Source organism: Macaca nemestrina, chromosome 10 (assembly GCF_043159975.1).
Source record: "Macaca nemestrina isolate mMacNem1 chromosome 10, mMacNem.hap1, whole genome shotgun sequence".
In the NCBI taxonomy this organism is placed as follows: Eukaryota; Metazoa; Chordata; class Mammalia; order Primates; family Cercopithecidae; genus Macaca; species Macaca nemestrina.
In genome coordinates, this window is record NC_092134.1 from 86,179,050 (window position 1) to 86,189,054 (window position 10,005).

The 10,005-nt window shown below is 39.9% G+C and overlaps 1 long non-coding RNA gene across 1 annotated transcript in view; it reads right to left on the bottom strand.

Moving 5' to 3' along the window:
• LOC105470074 (uncharacterized) overlaps nucleotides 1-3,152 on the bottom strand; it is a 63,800-nt gene extending 60,648 nt beyond the window's left edge. Inside the window, exons 1-2 of the long non-coding RNA XR_980252.3 lie at nucleotides 2,358-3,152; nucleotides 590-649 (exon numbers count right to left, since the gene is read on the bottom strand). This is a non-coding gene — a long non-coding RNA (uncharacterized lncRNA). The remainder of the gene's footprint in view (nucleotides 1-589; nucleotides 650-2,357) is intronic.
• Nucleotides 3,153-10,005: the final 6,853 nt, after the last annotated feature.

Consider the following 10,005-nt stretch of genomic DNA (forward strand, 5'->3'; position numbering starts at 1 on the left):
TTTTTCAGGCAGTGGAAGGGAAGAAGAGTTTTACAGAGAATCCAGACAACCAAACCACAGACAAGAAGGAAAGCCACAATGATGGGAGGGTCAGGTCACAGGACTCGATGGGTGAATGAGCAGCTGCAGGCCTCAGTCCTTCTCTGACCCCCTACATCTCATTAGTCCCATGCAGCATTTTCAATGTGAACCAGCTCTCCCTATCTAATCCTCACTCCTGTGGAAACGTTGGCTCTTCACTGTTTATCCAGCACTCTGTCTGGGGGGTTGCAAGGCAGGTGTTCCTTTTTTCCCCATTTTTACAACAAAACCAAGGAGGACTCAAGAAGTTAAGACACAACACAGGGTTTCTAAGGGAAATTCGTATACCCATGTTTACAGCAGCATTATTCCTAACAGCCAAAGGAGGAAGCAACCCACATGCCTATCAACAGATAAATGGATCAACAAAATGGGATACACAATGGAATACTGTTCAGCGTTAAAAAGCAAGCACATTCAGACATGTGCCACAACATGGATCAACCTTGAAGACATTATGCTAAGGGAAATAGTCACAAAAAGACAAATGCTGTATAATTTCACTTACATGAGGAATCTGGAGTAGTCAAGTTCATAAAACAGGAAGCAGAATGGTGGCTGCCAGGGGCTGGAGGATGAGGAAATTGAGGAGTTATTGTTTAATGAGTTTGGAGTATTCGTTTTGGAAGATGAAAACGTTCTGGCGGCCGGGCGGGGTGGCTCACGCCTGTAATCCCAGCACTTTGGGAGGCTGAGGCAGGTGGATCACGAGGTCAGGAGATCAAGACCATCCTGGCTAATAAGGTGAAACCCAGTCTCTACTAAAAATACAAAAAATTAGCCAGACGTGGTGGCAGGCGCCTGTAGTCCCAGCTACTTGGGAGGCTGAGGCAGGAGAATGGTGTGAACCCAGGAGGCGGAGCTTGCAGTGAGCTGAGATTGCACCACTGCACTCCAGCCTGGGCAACAGAGCAAGACTCCATCTCAAAAAAAAAAAAAAAAAAAAGAAAAGGTTCTGGAGATTGACTCACAAGACTACTGAACTGTACAGTAAAAAATGGTTAAGGTGGTAAGTTTTATGTTATTTGTATTTTACCATAATTAACAACTTTAACTTTTTTAAAAAGTTAAAACATTAGTGCAAACACAAGTAGCTACAGTTAAAACTCTTTGAATTCCACTTTTAACTAATTGGTAAAGCTCCCTTGTAGTATAAAGAAGTGAAAACGAAAACAATAACAACAACAACAAAAGGAGGAGGATGGTGACTCTCTCTTCTCCCTTCCTCTTCAAAATAGTGAAAATGAAGGTCAGTATCTGGAGACCCTCAGAATAAAACTCCTTTCTAAGAGATGGTATTATAAGATACTCTTTTTCTTCTGTTTGTGTTATTCTGTATTTTCTTAAGTTTTTATAATGATATGGATTACCTTTTTAATTGGAGGAAAAAAGTGCTGAGGCCCTACTAAAACAAAGCTGGTCCATCAACACTGAGATGCTTGGGTTAATCATAACATAAGAATGTTTTGCAAGGGTAGAGTAGCCCTGTTATTTCCTATATGCCACTAGCCAACCCCAGGAAGGCTCTGGCTCCATCACATGGCTGCTCTAGTTCTAGGAAGAAAAAGACACCCAAAGTTCCAAATTGGTCATCAAGTTAGAACTAGAAATCAGGCCTTGTAATCCCCACTCCAGTGCCCTTTGACCTAGTTGACTATTTCTCTGAAAGCTGGGGTGTTTGTTGTGCAACTAAAGTCATATTTATATGCAGCTCAGCTTCATTTACACCAGTTTCTCCGCCTTGACACTATGAACATTTTGGGTTGGATAGTTCTTTGTTGAAAGGGGCTGTCCCATGCATTGAAGGATATTTAGCGTGATCTTTCGCCATTATTTACCAGTAGCACTCTCCCAACCCTCCAACCAAAATTGTCTCTAGACATTGTTAAATGTCCCCTGGGGGCACAGTTATCTCAGCTGAGAACCACTGATTTACTGCTGGTGAAAATTCATATAATCAGCAAATTTTCTCTTGGACTTTTGCTTCACCAGTTTACAGGACTGAATTTAGAGTCTGAGAAGTTTGTGTGAAAAACAAATCCTGATAAAAATTTCTGGCTTGTTCCCTGGCTCTCCCTGGAGCTCAGCCTTGCTCATACTGTGCTGCTGCTAAAAGTAATCTGGGTGGTCAGAGAGAGATGCTGCTGTGATCGTTTTGGCTGTTTTGTTGATACTGATCTCAGTCTCATCCTTAGCCAAACTTTCTAGTGACTCACCAGCTTTCCTGCTGCCTGTGCCCTTGCCGCGATCCCTTTCAGCCATGACACAGTCCTTACCCATTTCACTCTTCCCAGCTGACAGCCATGTCCTCCCCTTCGATGGCCCTGACATCAGTAGTGGAGAGGGGCCACCCTGGTGTTTCTGTGAGGAGTGAAGCTGCACTGAACTTGCATCAGAAAACCTGGCCTTGACTCAGCCCTCTCAGTTTCCTCATCTTGTTTTCAACATGTCCTACTTTGTAAGATTGTTGTGAGAACATAATGAGATGACGTATTCTGAGTGCTTAGTACCATATCTGATCAAGACACCCTTGTTTTCATTAGTGTCACTGTGATTTTGAACAAGCCACTTAACTTTTCAGGGTCTCAATGTCATCATCTGAGAAAATAAGGGATTGAGTTGGGCTAATTTGTAGGGTTTCTTCAATGTCAGATTTCAAAGATTATTCATTTCTTCCAGCTGTAAATGGAATAATTAATAATGCCTTACAAGGTTGGGGTGCAAACAAAATATTATGAGAAATACTTTGCAAACTCTATATCATGTCAACATCAGGTGGGTTTGGCCATTTGGATGGAAGGACCATGGGCAAGTGACACAGACATGGGGCCATGGAGGTTGCTGGCCAGAATGATCACAGAGCACAAGCGCTGCTCAGTCTACTTGTGAACATGAGTCCTGGGCCAGCCAGTCAGACCCCATCTACATAAGGTGGCAGCCTCCCAAAATCCTTTATAGTAGTGGGTAGTCACAATTAACTACCAAAATGGGAAGGAACTGAGGAACCATGCCATTCCTCCACAAAGAAGCCAGTTTTCTTATTCTCAGAGGGTTCTGGGGACCAAAGTGGAGGGGATAATACTTCTTTTTTTCTTTTATTTTTATAATTTTGACTTTTATTTTAGATTCAGGGGGTACATGTGTAGGTTTGGTACCTGGAAATATTGACTGATGCTGAGGTTTGGGGTTTGATTGATCCTGTCACCCAGGTGCTGAGCATAGTATGCAATAGTTTATCAACCCTTGTCCCTCTCCCTTCCTCCCCACTCTAATAGTCCCCAGTGTCTATCGTTGCCATCGTTATGTCCATGATTACTCAATGTTTAGCTCTCACTTATAAGTGAGAATATGTGGCTTTTAGTTTTCAGTTCCTGAGTAAATTTGCTTAGGGTAATGACCTCCGGCTGCATCCATGTTGCTACAAAGGATATGATTTAATTCTTTTTATGGCTGCATAGTATTCTATGATGTATATGTACCACATTTTCTTTATTCAATACACCATTGCTGGGCACCTAGGTTCATTCCATGTCTGCTATTGTGAATAATACATGTGCATGTATCTTTTTGGCAGAACAATTTATTTTCTCTTGGATATATACCTAGTAATAGGATTGCTGGGTCATGTGATAGTTCTGTCTTTAGTACTTTGAGAAATCTCCAAACAGGGGCTGAACTAATTTACATTCCCACCAACACTGTATAAGCATTCCCTTTTTTCTGCAATCTTGATGACATTTGATATTTTTACTTTTATTAATAGTTTTTTACTAATACCATTTTACTTTTATTACTAACTTTTTACTAATAGCATCTCACAGGTATGAGAATGGTAACTCATCGTGGTTTTGATTTTGAGTTTCTCTGATGATTAGTGATGTGAACCATTTTTTCATATATTTCTTGGCCTCTTGTATATCTTCTTTGGAGAAGTGTCTGTTCATGTCTGTTTTAATGAGGTTGTTTTTTGCTTGTTCAATGGTTTAAGTTCCTTATAGTTTCTCTATGTTAGATTAGACCTTTGTTTGGATGCGTAGTTTGCGAATATTTTCTCCCATTCTGTAGGTTGTCTGTTTACTGTGTTGACAGTTTCTTTTGCTATGCAGAGAAGCTCTTTAGTTTGATTAGGTCTCACTTGTCAACTTTTTGTTGTTGTTGTTGCAATTGCTTTGGAGGATTTAGTCATAAATTCTTTCCAAAGGCCAATGGCCAGAATAGTGTTTCCTAGGTTTTCTTCTAGAATTCTTATAGTTTGAGGTCTTACATTTAATCTTTAATCAATCTTCAGTTAATCTTTGTATGTGGTGAAAGGTAGGGGTCCAGTTTCATTCTTCTGCACATGGCAGGCCAGCTATCCCAGCACTATTTATTGCATAGAGAGTCTTTCCCCATTGCTCATTTTTGTTAACCTTGTTGAAGATCAGATGGCTTTAGGTTTGTGGCTTTATTTCAGAGTTCTCTCTTCTGTTCCATTGGTCTAAATGTCTGTTTTTGTACCGGTATCATGCTGTTTTGGTTACTGTAGGCTTATCGTACAGTTTTAAGTTGGATAATGTCATGCCTCTGGCTTTGTTCTTTTTGCTTAGGATTCCCTTGGCTATTTGGGCTAATTTTTGGTTCCATATAAATTTTAGAATAGTTTTTGTCTAATTCTGTGAAAGATGACATGGTGGTTTGAAAGGAATAGCACTGAATCTGTAGATTGCTTTGAGCAGTATGGTCATTTTAATAATACTGATTCTTCCAATTCATGAGCATGCAATGTTTTTCTTTTTTCTTTTTTTTTAAATTTTTTGAGACGGAGTGTCGCTCTGTCACCCAGGCTGGAGTGCAGTGGCGCGATCCTGGCTCACTGCAACCTCCACCTCCTGCGTTCACACCATTCTCCTGCCTTAGCCTCCCGAGCAGCTGGGACCACAGACTCCCACCACCACGTCCAGCTAGTCTTTTTTTTTTTTTTTTTTTTTTTTGTATTTTTAGTAGTGACGGGGTTTCACCGTGTTAACCAGGATGGTCTCGATCTCCTGAACTCATTATCCTCCCACCTCAGCCTCCCAAAGTGCTGGGATTACAGGCGTGAGCCACCGCGCCTGGCTATGCAATGTTTTTCTATTTGTTTGTGTCATCTATGATTTCTTTCAGCAGCGTTTTGTACTTTGCCTTGTAGAGATCTTTCATCTCTTTGGTTAGATGTATTCCTAGGTTTTTTAGGGTTTCTTTGACTATTGTAAATGGCATTGCATTTTTTATTAGGCTCTCAACTTGAACGTTATTGATATATAGAAATACTACTGATTTTTGTACATTTATTTTGTATTCTGAAACTTTAGTGAAGTTGTTTATCAGTTCTAAGAGGCTTTTAGTGAAGTCTTTAGGGTTTTCTAGGTGTAGAATTATATTGTTAGTGAAGAGAGATAGTTTGGCTTCCTTTCCTATTTGGATGCCTTTTATTTCCTTCTCTTGCTTGCTCTGGCTAGGACCTCCAGTACTATGTTGAAGAGGAGTGGTGAGAGTGGACATCCTTATTCTCAAGGGGAATGCTTCCAGCCTTTGGCTGTTCAGTATGATACTTGCTTTCGGTTTGTCATAGATGGCTCTTATTATTTTGAGGTATGTTCCTTCTATGCCTTATTTGTTGATTTTTTTTTTTATCATGAAAGGATGTTGAATTTTACCAAAAGACTTTTCTGCATCTATTGAGATGATCATATGGTTTTGTTTCTAAATCTGTTTATGTGGTAAATCACATTCATTGACTTGTGTATGTTGAACCAAACTTGCATGCTAGTAATAAAATCTACTTGATTGTGGTAAATTAACTTTTCGACGTGCTGTTAGGTTCAGTTTGCTAGTATTTTATTGAGGATTTTTGTGTCTCTGCTCATCAGGGGTATTGGCTTGTAGTTTTGTTTTTGTGTGTGCCTTTGCCAGATTTTAGTATCAGGGTGATGCTGGCTTTGTAGAATGAGATAAGGAGGAGTCTCTCCTCCTTGACTTTTTCTAATTAGAATTGGTATCAGCTCTTCTTTGTAAGTCTAGTAGAATTCAACTCTGAATCCATTTGGTCTGGGGCTCTTTTTGGTTCATAGATTTTTTTTTATGACTAATTCAGTTATGGAACTCAATCTTGTTTTGTTCAGAGTTTTAATTTTCTCCCCATCCAATCTTGGGAGATTGTGTGTTTCCAGGAATTTTTCCATTTCCTCTAGATTTTCTACTTTGTATACATAGAGGTGTTAATAATAGTCTCTGAGGATCTTATGTATTTCTGTGGGATCGGTTGTTATGTCACCTTTGTCTTTTGTTCTAGTGTTTATTTGGATCTTCTCTTTATCTTTGTTAATCTGACTAGCAGTATATCAATCTTGTTTATGCTGTGAAAGAGCTACCTTTTGGTTTTGTTGATTCTTTGTGTGGATTTTTCGGTCTCAATTTTGTTCAGTTCTGTTCTGAGTCCCTCTCTTTCTCCCTTCTTTACTTTTCCTCTTTGCCTTCCCCCATCTTTCTTTCTTCCCTTCCTTTCCCTCCCTTCTCTCTCTCTCTTTCTTTCTTTCTTTCTTTCTTTCTTTCTTTCTTTCTTTCTTTCCTTCTTTCTTTCTTTCTTTCCTTCCTTCCTTCCTTCCTTCCTTCCTTCCTTCCTTTCTTTCTTTCTTTCTTTCTTTCTTTCTTTCTTTCTTTCTTTCTTTCTTTCTTTCTTTCTTTCTTTCTTTCTTTCTTTCTTTCTTTCTTTCTTTCTTTCTTTCTTTCTTTCTTTCTTTCTCTCTCTCTCTCTCTCTCTCTCTCTTTCTTTCTTTCTTTCTTTCTTTCTTTCTTTCTCTTTCTTTCTTCCCTTCCTTTCCCTCCCTTCTCTTTCTCTCTTCTTTCTTCTTTCTTTCTTCCTTTCTTTCCCTTTCTCTCTTTCTTTCTTTTTTTGTTTGTTTCTTTGTTTTTCTTTCTTTCTCTCTCTTTTCTTTCTTTCTTTCTCTCTTTCCTTTCTTTCTTTTCTTTCTTCCTTTTTCTTTCTCTCTTCCTTCCTGCCTGCCTGCCTGCCTTCCTTTCTCTCTCTCTTTCCCTCCCTCCTTCCTTCCTTCCTTCCTTCCTTCCTTCCTTCCTTCCTTTCTTTCTTTCTTTCTTTCTTTCTTTCTTTCTTTCTTTCTTTCTTTCTTTCTTTCTTTCTTTCTTTCTTTCTTTTTCTTTCTTCCCTTCCTTTCCCTCCCTTCTCTTTCTCTCTTCTGTCTTTCTTCTTTCTTTCTTTCTTTCCCTTTCTCTCTTTCTCTCTTTCTTTGTTTCTTTCTGTTTTTCTGTCTTTCTTTCTCTCTCTTTTCTGTTTCTCTTTCCTTTTTTTCTTTCTTTTTCTTCCTCTCTTCCTTCCTTCCTTCCTGCCTGCCCGCCTGCCTTCCTTTCTCTCTCTCTCTTTCCCTCCCTCCCTCCCTTCCTCCTTCCTTCCTTCCTTCCTTTCTTTCTTTCTTTTTCTTTCTTTCTTTCTCTTTCTTTCTTTCCTTCTTTCTCTCTTTCTTTCTTTCTTTCTTTCTTTCTTTCTTTCTTTCTTTCTTTCTTTCTTTCTTTCTTTCTTTCTTTCTTTCTTTCTTTCTTTCTTCTCTCTTCTTTTCTCTTTCTTTTTTCTTTCAATTGAGATATGGTCTTGCTCTGTTATCCAGGCTGGAGTGGAGTAGCATGATCATACCTCTCTGCAACCTTGAACTCCTGGGCTCAAGCAATCCTCTCACCTCAGCCTTGCGAGTAGCTGGGACTATAGGCACACACCATCATACCTGGCTAATATTTATATTTATTTTTATTTTGGTACAGATGGGGTTTTGCAGTGTTGCCCTGTGGGGTCTTACCACCTCACCCAGGCTGGTCTCAAACCCCTGGACTTAATCATTTTTCCACTTTGGCCTCCCAAACTGCTGGGATTACAGGCATGAGCCAACATGCCTAGTCCTAGTTATTTATTTTCTTGTGCTAAGCTTTAGAGTTGGTTTTTCTTGTCTTTCTAGTTCCTCTAAGCGTGATGCCAGATTGTTAATTTGAGACCTCTCTACCTTTTGAGGTAGGCATTTAACTTTCTTGTTAACACTACTTTTGTTGCATCCCAGAGATTTTGGTATGTTGTGCCTCTGTTTTCATTTATTTCAAAGAATTATTTTTTATTTCTGCCTTAAATTCATTGTTTACCCAGAAGTCAATCCAGTGCAAATTGTTTAATCTCCATGTAATTGTGTGGTTTTGAAAGATCATCTTGGTATTGATTTCTGTTTTATTCTAGTGTGGTCCAAGAGTATGATTGGTATTATTTTGAATTTTTTGAATTTACTAAGACTTGGTTAGCCGGGTGCAGTGGCTCATGCCTGTAACCCCAGCACTTTGGGAGGCCGAGGCAGGTGGATCACCTGAGGTAGGGAGTTCAAGACCAGCCTGGCCAACATGGTGAAACCCTGTTTCTACTAAAATACAAAAATTAGCCGGGCGTGGTGGTGCATGCCGGTAATCCTAGCTTCTTGGGAGGCTGAAGCAGGAGAATCACTTGAACCCAGGGGCGGAGGTTGTGGTGAGCTGAGATTGTGCCATTGCACTGCAGCCTGGACAACAACAGTGAAACTCTGTCTCAAAAGAAAAAAGAAAAGAAAAAGAAACTGAAACACAGTCAATTGATCTCAAATCATTCTGTGTGTTTTGAAGATGCCATTCTGTTCTGAATCTGTAGTCAGCTCTTTCTCTTACTCTTCTGCTAGTGATTAAAGGGTATGTTGTTTTTATAAATAATTCTGTAAAATTTAATTAAATCCTTATATTTCATTTAAAAAATTCAGAGTGTGTTTTGTGGTAGGCTTCCCAAATACAAATATGTCTAAGTCCTAATTCTTGGAACCTATGACTGTTGCCTTATATGGCAAATGGGTCTTTATTAAAGACCTCGAGATGGGAAGGTTATCTTGGATTATCCAGATGGACCCAATGTCATCTCCAGGTCCTTCTAAGAGTTTTGATGAATCCTTAGAGAGTGTGTTGTTCTGATTCATGATCTTCCAGCATTAGTGCCCATCAACCTGGTGGCACTCAGCAAGTCCTTTACTTCCTATTAAAGCAGCAGTGGTGTGATTACTACCAACAATATTACTAGTTGCCATTATGATGACAATGCTAGAACCCATCAGCTGCTGTGTTAAGGGCTTTATATACAACATTATTCCAAATTCTGACAACAGTCTTGTGACTAGGTATCGTCCCTCCTGTTTAATAGAACATAATGATGGAGCCCAAAGAGATTAAACAGTGGGCCCACATTTCCCAGTACAGATCAATAGAGCTGATTTGAAGTCTTGGCGGGTGGTTGATCAAGAAAGGAAGCCACCATATCCTACATGACACTGGCCTTGTATGGAAGTGCCCAGTGGTGCTGCGAAAGCCTTCCTCCTCTCCCAGTTTTCTTCTGGACTTGCGCTTTCATCGCTTAAAACTCTATTTTTTTATATTGCTAAATTCTCTTCATTCTGACAGAGGTAGCATATTTAGCTATGATCAATCTGTTTTCATTAAATCTTTAGTGATTTAGAGGAAAGCAAAAAACCACTTGAAGCAGACATCAGGGACCTGGGCATCTAAACAGGCTCTATTTCTTCCTAGCTTTGTCCTCTGAGGCCACATGGTTTCCCCTTCTCCCATTTTGGTTTCCTCATCGGGAAGCAGGAATAAATGTTTTCTTTGTAGGGTAGTTATGAAGTACCATTGATACAATGGACCTAAAAGTTCTTTGTAAAAAGTAAATTCTCAGGCCGGGCGCGGTAGCTCAAGCCTGTAATCTCAGCACTTTGGGAGGCCGAGACGGGCGGATCACGAGGTCAGGAGATCGAGACCATCCTGGCTAACACAGTGAAACCCCGTCCCTACTAAAAAAAATACAAAAAAACTAGCCGGGCGTGGTGGCGGGCGCCTGTAGTCCCA